The sequence below is a fragment of the Prionailurus bengalensis genome, chromosome B1, assembly GCF_016509475.1.
Source record: "Prionailurus bengalensis isolate Pbe53 chromosome B1, Fcat_Pben_1.1_paternal_pri, whole genome shotgun sequence".
NCBI lineage: Eukaryota > Metazoa > Chordata > Mammalia > Carnivora > Felidae > Prionailurus > Prionailurus bengalensis.
In genome coordinates this window covers 78,212,524-78,227,722 of record NC_057344.1, presented here as the reverse complement: position 1 = coordinate 78,227,722, position 15,199 = coordinate 78,212,524, and the positions used below count along the sequence as shown (strand labels likewise).

The following is a 15,199-nucleotide window of genomic DNA, read 5'->3' as shown; positions in this document are numbered from 1 at the left end:
TAAGGAAGCTCTCATTTGCAAACATATAATTCTCAACCAAACATAACCTGCATTAACTAGTAGATGAGAAAACTAGAATTCAAAAATAATTGGAACTGTAGAGTGAAAAATCTTTGGTTATGGACCCTGGGCCTCTGGGTGGTAACTTCAGTTTTTGGTTGATAAACTAGTGCCTAAAAATCAATAAGACAATCTCTTGAGCAATGAATTCAAAGTAACTCTACCTAGAAACATCTCAAACGAAGAGAAATACTGATGTAAACCTTCACTTATAACCCTGTTACATTTTCTTTCTTTCCTTCCTAATTTCCTCCCTTTCTTCTTATATTCCTTTATTTTGTTAAATAGCATATTTTGTGGTAGAGTAAGTATAAGACAATATGACATAATGCTTGAATGATTAAGAAAGTAGATTTGTTGGTGGGTAGTGTGCCAGGTATCAATCTATTACCTCACTCCTAATCCAACTTTCACAGTCCTGCTTCTGAGACTAGAACACTTCACCATAAGGCACAATTTTAAGCATCTTACATAGAGAGCAAAGAAGGGAACTAGATGAATGGGCTCTTCCTGGTTCTGGGTTCTTCTGTCTGCAAGCCCAAGCAGTGCACAGTGGCCACCAGTGTAGGGGACTTTCTGGGTTGTGTCTCCTGGAACACCGCACACACATACACTGGGAACTTCCTACCAAGTTCCATGGTGCAGCACCTTCCCATAAATGGGCTCCCAGTGAGTTCCACAGTGTGACACCTCCCTATGGACAGTTCCCCAAGAACCCCAGAAAATGCCTTCCCTGTGAGTTCCCCTAGCCTCCTACCTCAGTGAACTTCTTTGCCATTCACTGGGCCAAAGCTATGCTCTCTCCAAGAAGATGTGGCTTCTGGGAGGTGGGGGCAGAGTGGAGGAAGAAGCTCTTTAAAATTTGTTCTCTCCAAAGGTGCTCTGCTTCAGACCTGGAGTACCAGCCACTCCCTGTATCTGCTCTCCTCAATTCTTTGCAGTTCCTTTCACGCATTAGTAGCACATCATAATTAATGATTCTTTACATTAAACTGTTCCTGCTCAAATTACTGTGTACTTTCTATTTCCTAACTGGACCCTGGCTGATACAGACAGACCTGGGCCCTAATTTTCAAATCATCATTAAGAGCTGTGAAATATTAGACAAATCAGTTTATCTTTAGGTGATAATATTGACCTTATAAAATTACTGTTAGGATAATCCTAACATTTAAGTGATATAAGATATATAAAACATTCATATGTCACCATGTCATATGTACTAGATGAATGTGTTACCAATTTTCATCTACTATTATTTCAATAATAGAAATGATGAAAGAGTCAGAAAATAATAAATAATATGTTATCTCATCTTTCAATTATACACATCTTAGGGACTTTTCTGCCTCCTTTTAAAAGGGAAAGTTTAAAATTGTTCCCTTGCAACTAACAAACAAACAAAACAAAGAAATGAAAACCCAGACATCCACACATATGTGAACAGATTACATGTAGATTTAGAAATCTATAGATGATATATATATATATATCTGTCAACACCTGCCAACATCATCTGTCAACAGAAGAAAGGAGGCTTGAACTATTATAAAACCAGCGCTAAAGAGTGAACCTGTTGTACTTTTTTGCTCATACTTCTTCAAGAAGTTGGGGAGGTGGTGCCTGGGTGGCTTAGTTGGTTAAGTGTCTGACTTCAGCTTCAGGTCATGATCTCACCGTTCGTGAGTTTGAGCCCCTCATTGGGCTCTGTGCTGACAGCTTAGAGCCTGGAGCCTGCTTTGGATTCTTTGTCTCCCTCGGTCTCTTCCCCTCCCCCACTCATGCTCTGTCTCTCTGTCTCTCAAAAATAAACATAAAAAATTTTTAAAGAAAGAAGTTGAATGGGGGGCTTTTCATGCTGGAGGGGGCTTCCAAAGTTGTAAGGGAGTCTAAGGATGCAGCATTACATCATGATTGGAAGTCACATAGCTAAATAAAACATAAGACTGAAATTTTCCATGATACACAAAATAAACAAACAAAATAGATCAGAATTTCTCTCTTTGAAACCATAAAGAAAATGAAAACAGGAAAGACTAGCAATAATAGCAGTTATTTAGTGTAAAAAGATGGAACCGTACTTAAGGTTTCTCCCCTCCCTAACACTTCTATCTTTCTAACTCCTTTAGCCTGAAAAGGGTGTTTAGTAATATAGCTTGACAGGATTATGCTTATTGGTTTTAATAAGCACTCTATTTTCCATAAAAACAAGTGTTTCCATCAAACAAAATAAAATGCCTACACTAAAATCTCTGTAGTGGTAAATGTAGAGCTACAACTTTTTCTTACTGGCTTAGCTCAGAGTCCTGCTAATGTCACCATTTACCATCAGGTAACACAAATGATATGATTTCTGAATGACTATACCTTCCTTCATAATATCAAAGTTGATTACAGATAAACATTTTTAGTTTTAGAAAACATATAATTTGTAAAACGTGTTATCTTTTTATTACATATGTCAACACAAGATAAAATCAGGGATTTAACCTTTGTTGCTGATATTGATAATTTTTGTTATTTATTGGAGCACCTTCCTTTGAATGCACTGCTAAGCCAATATTGCCATATTGAATTCAGATATAGTAGTACTGTTCTCAGAATCCAGAATAAGAGCTCTTTCTTCCTTCTTCCTCCCCACACCACACGTATAGTAAAAATCTGAAGATCTTCAATATATGTGTCATAGTCTGGTTCTGTGGCAAAAGCCCACACAAAATTTCCAGAACTCTCTATTGCTCCCAGGTCACCAAGTAGTTAGTCATCTTCATTAGAGGGAGCAGTGGTTGTCAGCAGAGGCTCTGGAGCAGCACTTCTTGAGTGTGAATCTGGATCTGCCATTTATGAGCTACGTGACCTGAAGCTAGTTAGTTAACCTCTCTCCAGATCAGTTATCATTGATAAAGCTGTCCACATGATAATGTTGTTATGAGGAATACATGTGTTAATGTACATAAAGTCTTTAGAAGAACATCTAGTCCTTAGAAGAACACCTCATCTATAGCCAGTATTATTTAAGCATTAGATACTACTATTAATATGATCTGCTTCATTTAACAGATACTGATACAGCCTCTGTCCTATTTAGGTAATGATGGTAGTTTCCTGTCTCTTCCTCCATCTTACTTGTTTGTGGGTAGGTGGAAAAGAGGTCAGTTGTCTTGAAGCAATTGCCCTTTCTGGTCACTCCTACACTGTTTTGGATGCTCTGATGGTTGGTGGTTCCTATTGGCTATGGACTGGAAGTTTTTGTTACTTGGTCACTTGTGGGCTACTAATTGGTGTTATTGAGGTCTTCCTTCTTATAATTATTAGTAATAACAATATTTTGATGGATCTAAGACATTACAGATGTTGAGGGCCCCATCAATTTATATACCACTAAGAAATGCAAAGGACTAGAAATTTAACTATGGCATAGCATTGATTATAAGACATAGTTTAATTTCAGTAACATTAAAATATGAAAGTATACATCTTAGAGTTAACAAAATGTGGCAAAAACAAGATACTTGTACAGTTGACTAATTGAGAACTCCACTTAACTAACGAAGAGGCAACTCAAAGTCTTTGCACCAAAACCAATCTTGTGTCAGGGTTACCTATCTCAGTAAATAGCATCTATCTAATGGTAGAGTCTAGAAAAAACTATCACCTACATCAACAAAAACTCTTTAGTTTCCTAAATAGCCTTCTTGGCCCTTCCAATCTTATCTCTAAACAGCAGCCACAATAACATTTTAAAAATGTATTTTTTATCCATTTTCTATTCATTGGTTTCTTGATGCTCTTAAAAGAATGTTGGCCCTTTATTAAGTCCCAAAAGAAGCTGAACATTCTGGCCCCTCCACCTCCTCCATCTCTAACAACCTTGGCTCTCTTTCAGTTTCATAAATACACCTTACTTCCTCCTGTTAAAGAACCTTTGCACAAGATGTTGTGTCTGCCTGGCATGTCCCCTCTCCTTCCCTCCATTACCCCAGTAACTTCTACACCACCTCATGTCTCTCCCCAGAGACTCCTCTGACTCTCACCAAACTAGATTAAGCCTCTGCATTTTAAGATCCCAGAGTTATTGTTTTTGGAACTTTTCCTCTGTTATACTTACTGAAGTTTGTAATTCTACTATTTTATATTATTATTTGATTAAAATCTGTGTCCAGATTATTAGCTCCAGGCAGGCAAGGTCCATGACTGCTTGCTAACCTACTTACACTGTATCACCCATCACCTAGGAGTACCTGATACTTACAAAGGATCAATAAAAGGCCTCTTAATTAAATGAATAAAACAATAACTGGTTGTGTTTTTTGGGTGCTAAGCAGGTTATATTTACTAGCTAACTGAATTCTAAAGGCACACATATTAACTTGCTGACAGCCCTGTGAATTTCATCTTATCATACTCATATCAAATATTTTTTTTGTAAATGTTTATTTTTTGGAGAGAGAGAAAATGCACACATACAAGTGGGGAGGGGCAGAGAGAGAGGGACAGAGGATCCAAGGTGGGCTCCACACTTGTTCAAGGTGCTGACAGCATGGAACCCAATGTGGGGTTCCAGCTCGCAAACCACAAGATCATGACCTGAGTTGAAGTCCGATGCTCAACTGCCTGAGCCACCCAGGTGCCCCTCAAATCTTAAGACACTGAGGCAGAGAGAGGCTGCAGAGCATTCTCAGGGCTTCACAGCTAGTAAATAGTGAAGCCAGTATCTACTCTTAATTCTGTCTCACCTCAAAGCTTGTCCTCTTAACGAGGATGCCAAACTGTTTTAAACACAGGGGACTGGGTATCAGGGGCTGTCAGTGGCCTCTAGAGTTGCTAGTCACCTGGTGGCCTCTCCCCTTGAAGTTTTCTTCCCATCTTTATAACTGTTCAGCTGTCCCAACATAGTCAGCTAGTCCGCACCATGGTTTCTCTCACAGAGGCAGCTCACAGCTCTTTCCAGCAGTTTTCTGACACTCATCTTCTCACAAGAATTTATTTTGTAGACAATACTGATGATCTCTCAGATCAACACCATTATTAATCAACTTATTAAAACCCTCTTTGTTTGCTAACGATGTAAACTAGCATTAAATACCAGTGTGACCCACTTAGCCTCCTCCAGGTTTCCCCTGCCTCTCAGATAAGTGACATTTGTTATGTTCAATATTTGTAGTAGATGGTGAATTTTCAGAGAACCCCAAAATGCACCTTCCCTTCCTCTCCCAAACAAGGCACTGCATTACTGACAGTTCATTGCTTCCCTCCTGCAGAGTCTGAATCTGAATATTTAAGGCAGGTTCCCAAACTTGAACACAGTGATTAAAAAAATATATATTATCAGTGGGATCTTACTAATTGAGTTTATCTGTATTTGGCAAATATTCTGGTTTCATGGTTATTTTAACATTATTTCATGGCTTTAAACACATTATGTGTTCATGATAGGAAATTCTGGAAATACAAAAGAGCATAAGGAATAATTATTACTTTCAGTAATTGGCTAATCTAATCCCATATGCATAATTTTTATTCTCCCACAACGCTGAAGAAACCACAATAGAGCACAGGTAGTAAATAGAACACTTGGTGGCAAATCACTCCTGGATGAAATAAATATTAAAATATTTCTATTAAAAATAATAAATTGAGCAGATGCTTTAAAAATAAAATATTAAAAATTTTAAATTGGGTAATACACTGAAAGTTGGCAGCTTTACATTAGCAATCAGAATGATAAAAACAAAGACCATTTATCATCACACTTGTCCCTTTCTAAAATTATTATTAAAGGATATTTTAACACTAAACATGCAAGAGCAACGTAATCTTAGATGAAAGAACATTATTTACATTGAATGATGGGAACCTTGAGTTTCTAAAATTTTTGAAAGTGTCAGTTTCTTCCTAATGGGCCTGTCCTCAACACAAATCCCAGCATAGACTCAATACTTAAAAAGGGCATGTATGTAAATTATTAAGTTCAAGACCAATTCTAAGTGTATCAGGGAGAGTTAGAAGGCTAAAAAAGCTTGACTAGTGACCCTGGGTCATTAAACCAGAATGGCAGACCTTGTTACTGATGTCAATTATTAACAAGTATTTTCAAGTATGGGTAGAAATAGCCTCTTCTTTACCTTTGCCCAGTAACTGTACTACTATGTAGCCCAATTTACTGCCGAGGTAAAAATATTCTTTAAAGCCTTCATAAGCACACGAAGTTCACAAGCTAAAAGCAATGGTGACAGTCGAGGTTTTCTTCCATTGTGAACATTATGCATTCATTAAAACGTTGATTTATCTCTCATGTGCCACTGACCAGTCATAGCGGGTTTTGGTATGGGGTTAATGAATGTGAGCTTGGACTGGTGGTCGAATGGACTATAACCACCATAAATGACCACTTCCTAAATGTTGTACTTTTACTATCTTGCCACTACCACAACACATATGTGGCAACCATCTTCTTTGATTTGAAATAAGTGAATGTCATAGTTTTTCATCATGCCATTTTATCTAAGCTTTTTCTATTTATTAGTACATTTATTTTTTATTAATTTTTTTTGTTAATGTTTATTTATTTTTGAGAGAGAGAGAGAGAAAGAGAGAGAGAGTATGAACAGGGGAGGGTTAGAGAGGGAGACATAGAATCTGAAGCAGGCTCCAGGCTCTGAGCTGTCAGCACAGAGCCCAACGCAGGGCTCAAACTCACGAACCAGGAGATCATGACCTGAGCTGAAGTCAGCCGCTTAGCCAACTGAGTAAATTTTAAAGAAGACTACCCATTTATCAGTGTAAAAATTATCTATGTCTTGAACAAGGGAGATGAATGTAAAGCCTCCCCATTCTTAAATTAATGAAACTTTCTTATATTTAATTTCTTTTAAGAAATAGAAGATCTTAACGATCATTAGTGGAAGAGCAAGATGTTAAGATTTGAAACAAAAGGCAAAATGGTTGAAAGCAGTTAAGCAATCTGCCACTGGATGATATGACCTGCAAAAATAAATGCAAGGACTACTGATATTTCATATTATAGTTAAATACTGCTATTACTCACTTTAGAGAAGAGCAAAAATATCACTAGCACTTGACTGAGAATAAAGAATATAAAATAAGGACATACACCAATTAAAAATTTGTTAAAGATAGCAAATATTAATTTAAAAATTATTAAAATATAGCAAATATTACTACTTTTAAATCTCCTCAGTTCACGGAAACAGGCACATATTGTGAATTTTCCAGAATGTTCTTTACTACATAATTCAAAGGTTAAATATTAGAAAACTGTGTCTTTGACATATATCTTTATAAGTCCAATAAAAATTATGCTATTAAATATAAAACTATAAAATTGCAGCCATTGGATTATTCAATAATAAAAGTACAGTTATTTCAAAAGGTTCACTTCTAATCAGAACAAACATAGAGAGTTCATAGAGAAATATGCTAACATTTTAATTTTATTCCCATTTTAGTTTTACTCTTTACACTTACAAGCAAATGCATTTTCAAGTATTTGATAAAGAAAGCTAAAAGACATTTCCCTTTTTCTGTCTCATGAAACTTAGATAAAAATACAGATCGTACTACTACACATAAATTATATAGCTACATAAAACAATAAAATAACTGGTTAATAATTCCAATAGAATTATAAAGATTCCTTATGATGGGCTTTTTCTAAAAGCCTATATAAAAACAAATGTTCTGTTAAAACCTAAATTAAATTGCTAAAGAAATGCTCAATGATAAATTTCTGTTAAAAATCTTTTTTAAAAAAGCATTTTTAAAAAATGCTTTAAAAAGATTTTTTCAAAATCTTTGGAAAAGAAGATCTTTGTTATTAAACAACAAAGAGTAAGATAACTTTACATCTAAAAACCTGAAAACCATGAAAAACCCAACAACATATTTAAATAATAATACCTAAGGAGGAACAAAGATTCAAGCTGTAATATGATAGATCAAATAAAATGTAAATTATTTTTATAGATATTGAAAAGTATTTAATAAAACTAAAAAAAAATCTCTTCATAAAGATATCTAGTAAACTTGGAAGAGAACACTTAACTTAAAATAAGCATCAATAGTATATAACATTAAAATCAGTGAAGAAATAACAATGTCCATCCTTATCATTATTATCTAAGGTCTCAAAAGGTCTAGCCAATGCAAAAGCCAAGAAAAATGTATCATAAAGTCACATCCTATATGACAGATGCACAATTATGAAAAATATCACAATATCATTATTTTCAGGGAAACAATTACATACTAATAAAAGTCAACAAGATCAGCTGAAAACTATTATGATTTTAGATAGCACAATATGGCTACAGGTCATAAAATAAGCATATGATAATTACCAGTCATAAGAAAAACTTGCTAAAATATATAACAGAAAAAGAATATGATTCAAAGAGTTTTTAAAAATCACAATCAAAACAACTACAAAAAAGCGCCTATGTGTGTGTGTGTTTGTGTGTGGTTGTCTGTGTACTAGAAGTAATGCAAACATTGTCTCATAAATGACTGGGGTATTCTGGTTAATATAAAGTATTCCATTTTAAAAATATATCCTTCAAGGGCGGCTGGGTGGCTCAGTTAGTTAAGTGTCTGACTCTCGATTTTGGCTCAGGTCATGATCTCATGGTTTCATTAGTTCGGGCCCCACTTGGGCTCTGTGCTGACAGCACGGAGCCTACTTGAGATTCTCCCTCCATCTCTGCCCATCCCCTGCTTGCACTTTCTCCATCTCTCTCAAAATAAATAAATAAACTTTTAAAAAATGCCCTTCATTTTTCTCTTAAGGTCTGAGTCTCAGGATGGCCAGATTAAATCCATTAACATGACTCTACTCTGACTAAAGACAAATTCTCCTTTCACCTTACTTTGAATGCCTTTACTTTGAGAGAACACAATACCACAAAACATTCTTAAAACTTAAGAGCACAGTGGCATACATACAATGAGCTCACCATACATAATTCAAAAGATATGTATTTTCACTTTCTTTGGAAGAATATTTTCATAAAGAAATTTACCTCCTAGGGGCGCCTGGGTGGCGCAGTCGGTTAAGCGTCCGACTTCAGCCAGGTCACAATCTCGCGGCCGGTGAGTTCGAGCCCCGAGTCAGGCTCTGGGCTGATGGCTGGGAGCCTGGAGCCTGTTTCCGATTCTGTGTCTCCCTCTCTCTCTGCCCCTCCCCCGTTCATGCTCTGTCTCTCTCTGTCCCAAAAATAAATAAATGTTGAAAAAAAAATTTAAAAAAAAAAAAAAAAGAAATTTACCTCCTAGATTGGAAGCATAAAAACTCCAAATAAATATAGTTACCTTAAATTGTTAAATCAAATATGAATTCCCCAATCCTCTTGTTTTTCTTGCCACATACTGTCATCTTTTTTGTCATTTTCCCATATATATACATATTCTTAAGGGTCAGGTGAAATCCAACAAATATTCAGGCCATTCATTAGTAATACCAGTTTTGAAAAGTATATTGGGGAGGGACGCCTGGGTGGCTCAGTCGGTTAAGCGTCCGACTTTAGCTCAGGTCATGATCTCCCAATCCTTGAGTTCAAGCCTGTGATGACAGCTCAAAGCCTGGAGCCTGCTTCGGATTCTGTCACCCTCTCCCTCTGCCCCTCCCCCACTCATGCTCTCTCTCACTCTCAAAAATGAATAAATGCTTCAAAAAAATTTTTTTTGAGTATACTGGGAAGAAAGTTGGAGTTATTTCACAATTCAGTGTTTTAAGTATTATTGCCCCCTACTATCTCAATCTCTTACTGAAAATTATAGTATCTGGCAATTGAATATAACAAACTTGGGGCACCTGGGTGGCTCAGTTCATTGAGTGTCAGTCTTTGGCTCAGGGCATGATCTCATGGCTCGGCTCCTGAGTTTGAGCCCTGTTGTCGGGCTCTGTGCAGACAGCTCAGAGCCTGGAGCTTTAGATTCTGTGTCTCTCTCTCTCTCTCTCTGCCCCTTCCCTCTACTTGCACTCTCTATCTCTCTCAAAAAATAAACATTAAATTAAAAAATAATAACAATACAACAAACTTAGCTCTATACCTTTACTCAACAGTTATGTCAGTCTGCCATGCAAAAAATATTATCAAAAAAATCCAAAGATTTACTTTACCTCTCATGTGCTTAGGACTCTCTCCAGATACAGGAAGCCAAAATAATACCATTCTGTTTCATACAGTAAAATATGAACTCTAACTAAGAATCTTTCCTGATGGATTTTCCAAATGAATACTACATAAATGAGGTTTTAAATATCATTTTATGTACTAAATTTTTAAACAGTGAGTGCTTTTAGAACTGAGCCATTTATTTAGCTTTTTGGAGTTCATTTGCCAGGTTAATTTAGATTTCTTAATACCAGTAAAGAATTCTATGACTTGAGGTCTGTTTATTCATTATCACAAATCTTAAATGAATCTAAATTCCTTCTGAAACAAGATTGAGTACAAGTTAATTAGTAAATGGAAGAATTAACTTATTTAACAAATGTCCAGTTTCCTGGCTTAATATATTTACAGGTATACTTACGGGTAATAATATCCCTGGTTAAAGGTAGTAGAGTGAAAGAATTTTTTTTCTCTTCTCCTATCCCATGATAACCGCCCCCCGAAAACATTAACACGCCAAAAATATAAATATATAAACATATTTAGTAAAAAATTAAAGTTCCCACAACCTCTAATAAATCTGAAAAGTATTTGACAGAAACAATGAAATTCAGACCTAAATGAGAGAGAATATCTACAGCTGACACAAACTTCTTCAAATCTTGGACAAGAGACAGATGTGTCTGCAGGGAAGAATCATGGTCCTGAAGGACCCCTCCAGGGACCTTTTGAGGAAATGACAAGACCTATCTGTGTAGATAGAACATAGGAGAAGCAGGAAAAGTAACTGAGATACCCAGTCCCAGTCCACACCTCAGAATGACTTAGAGATGGAGCCAAAGGAATCAAGGTTAATGTCTGTCTCACATGCAAACATATTCACCTCATCCCAATGTCACTTAAGTCTCTACCATTGATAGCATCAAATCAAAATCCAAAAATCTCACCAGTTCAAAAGTCCCCAAACTCATCATCAAAATCATCTAGGGGCACCTGGGTAGCTCAGTCGGTTGAGCGACCGACTTCGGCTCAGGTCATGATCTCACAGTTTGTGAGTTCGAGCCCCACATCGGGCTCTGTGCTGACAGCTCAGAGCCTGGAGCCTGCTTCTGATTCTGTGTCTTCCTCGCTCTCTGCCCCTCCCCCGCTCATGCTCTGCATCTCTCTGTCTCAGAAATAAACCTTAAAAAAAGGTTTTTTTAAAAAATCATCTAAATTTGGTATGGGTGATGCTATGGGTATAATCCATCCTGGGGCACAATTCCTCTCTATGTATGGACCTCTGAAACTTAAGAACACATTGTCTGCTCCCAAACTACAATGCTGAAACAAGCATACGATAACAGCTAAGATATTTCCATTCAAAAGAGAGAAAATGGGGTGGGGGGGGGGAGTGTTTTTGAAATCCAGCTGGATAAACTCCATTAGATTTCAAGGGTTGGAAATAATCATCTGTGCTTTTCATCTCTGGCCTCTGAATCATTTTTCCTTTTTCATGAAGGGTAACATGGATTCATAGCAGAGTAGTTTTATCAGTTTGTTTCCTGCCTATATACTTCTGGGTGTCCAGGAGCTTTCTTTCATTTAATAATGTTTTTGTCCTTTTTGGTCAAAACTGACCAGGTTCTGCTGGTATTAAATTCTCAAGAACCTTGTGGTTTTTCCATGTATGTTACATAGATTCATTCTGTTAGACAAGAGGCTTCCCCACACATCCTTCCTAAAATATCTTACCCCCATTTGTGACTTCTGCATAGATAACTGAGAGTTTCTATTAATCACATATTTTTCTCTCTTCAAAGAACCTTTGTGTAACTAAATTGTCTTTTTTTTTAATCTTTCTGATGTATTAGCAAAATGTTGTCTAGCCATACTCTCAGCTTTTCCTATAGAGCATGTTTTTTTCTGATAGTGAAGTCTTAGTTTTAGCATCTTTCACATTTTGAAAGAGTTGAAAATTTCCCAAATCATCTATTTCGGGTTCCAGTTTTTTCTCAATTTATCCTCTTGCATTTTACTATAAGCTGCAAAAAGTAACCAGGCTGCACTTTAAACTCTGCTTAGAAATCTCCTAGTTGAATGTCCAAGGTCATAGCTTCTAAACTCTAGTCTCTACATAACTATAGGACATTATTACACTGAGATTTCTGCCACTATATAATAAAGATCTCCTTTCCCCTAATTTCTAATCAGGTGTTCCTCATTTCCTTTTGAGCCCCCAGTAGCAGTACATTTAACTTCCATATTTCCACTAACAGTCTGTGATTTAGGCATTCTCTAAGGTGATTTAGATTTTCTCTACCATGCTCCTCACTTCCTTCTATATCCTAATTAGCAGAATCATTAACCTCCATAATCCCACTAACTGTCTGTTCAAGCCAATCCAGACTTTCACTATCAGAGTCCTCAATATTTTTGTCTCCACGGACTTCCCAATTCCACATTTTTAGATAATTTTTATCAGTCAGTATTCAACTAGAGAGGCAGAAAGACATTTCTGATGTGTTGCTTATACACTTGTGGGGACTAGGTAGACAAGTCATAAATTCATAGAGCAGACTATCAAGAAGGACAGGCTGGAATTCTTGGGCATAGCTGAGGTCACTATCCATAGGCAGAATTTCTTCCTCAGGAAGGCCTCAGCTCTGCTTTGAAGGCCTTTCACCTGATTATTTCAGGCCTGCCCAGATAATCTCCCTTACTTAAAGTCAACCAATTATGTACTTCAATCATATCTATAAAATATCCTTGGAGCAACATCTAGATTAGTGTTTGACTGAGTAAGCGGGAATTTTAGCCTAGGCAAGCTCACATATCAAAAAGACCATGGCAAATCTAATGAATTTAAGGATATACAAAGCAGCCTCTGGGAATCCAAATCCCTTCCAACAGGTGATAATAGAGGACTTCGGTTCTTCCAAAACAGAAATCAACAAAGAAACAAACAAACAAAAAAAACCTTAAAAGTTCTGAGAGAAGGTGCAATCCTAGAGTTTTATATGAAGCTAACTTTATAAAGATACAAAAATCATTTTCAGGAAATACGGCACCCACAACCTCTTTCTGGAATAAAACAAAACAGAGCAATAAAACACCACATTGTGTTAAAATAGAGCCACATAAAATTGAATCAAAATAAGGAACTAAAGAACAGAGAAGCTCATGGCAAAACATTAAGGAAGGGAAGAAGGAAGGAAGGGGAAAAGGAAGGAAGGAAACTGGTAAGTAATGAACTCATTTAATATATAGAAACACAAGGCCAGACAACTGTAGGACTTACAGAAAAGGTATATATGTTAGAAACCTTGAAAATATTTTTAAAAATCTTTAGATATATTTTTAAGATTGGGAGATGTTTGGGAGAAGTAAAAGGAAGCTTAATTTTATTGTTTTATTGCTAGGATGTCAATAGAGGGTTTTGATAAGTTAGGAAATACTTAAAGTATTTCAATTTCTTAAAATATGGGGCGCCTGGGTGGCTCAGTCAGTTGAGCATCTGACTTCGGCTAAGGTCATGATCTTGCGGTCTGTGAGTTCGAGCCCCGCATCGGGCTCTGTGCTGACAGCTCAGAGCCTGGAGCCTGCTTCCAATTCTGTGTCTCCCTCTCTCTCTCTGCCCATCCCCCCGCTCATGCTCTGTCTCTCTCTCTCTCTCTGTCAAAAATAAACATTAAAAAAATTAAAAACAAATAATAAATTTCTTAAAATATGCTTAAAAGGACCAAAACCAATGCAGAATAATTTCTGATAAAGCTAAACTTCCAATGAGTAACATACATAGTATTTTATCCAGATATATTGCTGCCTCTAACAATTTAGAGGTTTGGTTACCAATGAAAAGGGGAAAGACCACACATGTATATATTTACCATCTTTTCCCATTCTCCAAATAAATTAAAGGCATTTGGAAAGAAACTCTCATGGGATATTTTTCCTGTAAATATATAAATAGCACATGTTTTCTATAATATAGAAGTGTATCATTATGCTGTTTTCTACATGAATATAGAAGTATACCATCTTATGTTATTTTCTAGAGGTAGCTAAATTTTATTAGTCAGGTTATTCCAATAAATGTATTTAAAAGAAAAGTTCTATGGTGTTTAGAAGATTTTTTTCTGACATTTGAGATAGAGTAAGCAGCCAAATTCCAGTGTTTTGTACATGCTATTTCTTGGAAATATAAGACAACTTGGGTTATTTCCCTTTGGGTTTTTCCAAAAGAGAAAGATTAATTGCTTGAATAAAGATAAGCTTATTACATAATTTATAAGTGTGTATGCAATCCACTGTACTTTATTTAATTTCTTTCATAGGATAACAAGCTTAAAGGATAAAGTAGATTAGAGACCTGCTATCTTTCTATTTTAATGGGGCTTTAAAGAAGATTTTGTAAAGACAAAAATATATGGAAACTAAGGAAAAACAGATTAGCAAGCACTAAGATCAAAAGTATTGGCAGAAATAATAACCAGATTGTTTTTAGTGGTCCATGGCAAATTAACAAGACATATTAAACTGATAACAAACATGAGCCTAACATACTGTATTGTCTCGAAGAAAAAGGGAAAAAGTTAGTGTAACATAGTTCAGAAAATGCACTGGGATAATCTTCAGAAATAATACAAAGTAAAGAAGAAAAGATAGGTGAATTTGACTACATTAAAATTAGGAACTACTGTTTATCAAAAGACGACCTTTCCCCTTAACATCCACTCCCTTTCAGGCTGGAAATACCCTTTATAAGTACCACATCCTAACGTGATACATAGTACACACTGCAATTAGATCACACTCACAACTTTCATTTCTTACCTTTAACCTTAAAGCACAGTCAAGAGACAGTTTGCTGACAACTAGCTCCTCCCTGTGAATGATATAACCTGCAAGTAGATGTTTCTATGCTTCAATGAGGTTTTCTTCTTGGCTCAAAAATTAGCATTAACTAGACATAAGTGACTAAGAGAATAGAGAACAGATTCATTTTTATCTGTACTGTTATTCTC

General features: G+C 36.1%; 1 protein-coding gene across 1 annotated transcript in view; it reads right to left on the bottom strand.

Moving 5' to 3' along the window:
- Window positions 1-15,199, bottom strand: part of IQCM (IQ motif containing M) — a 474,138-nt gene that overhangs the window by 77,675 nt on the left and 381,264 nt on the right. The gene's annotated exons all lie outside the window — the stretch shown is intronic.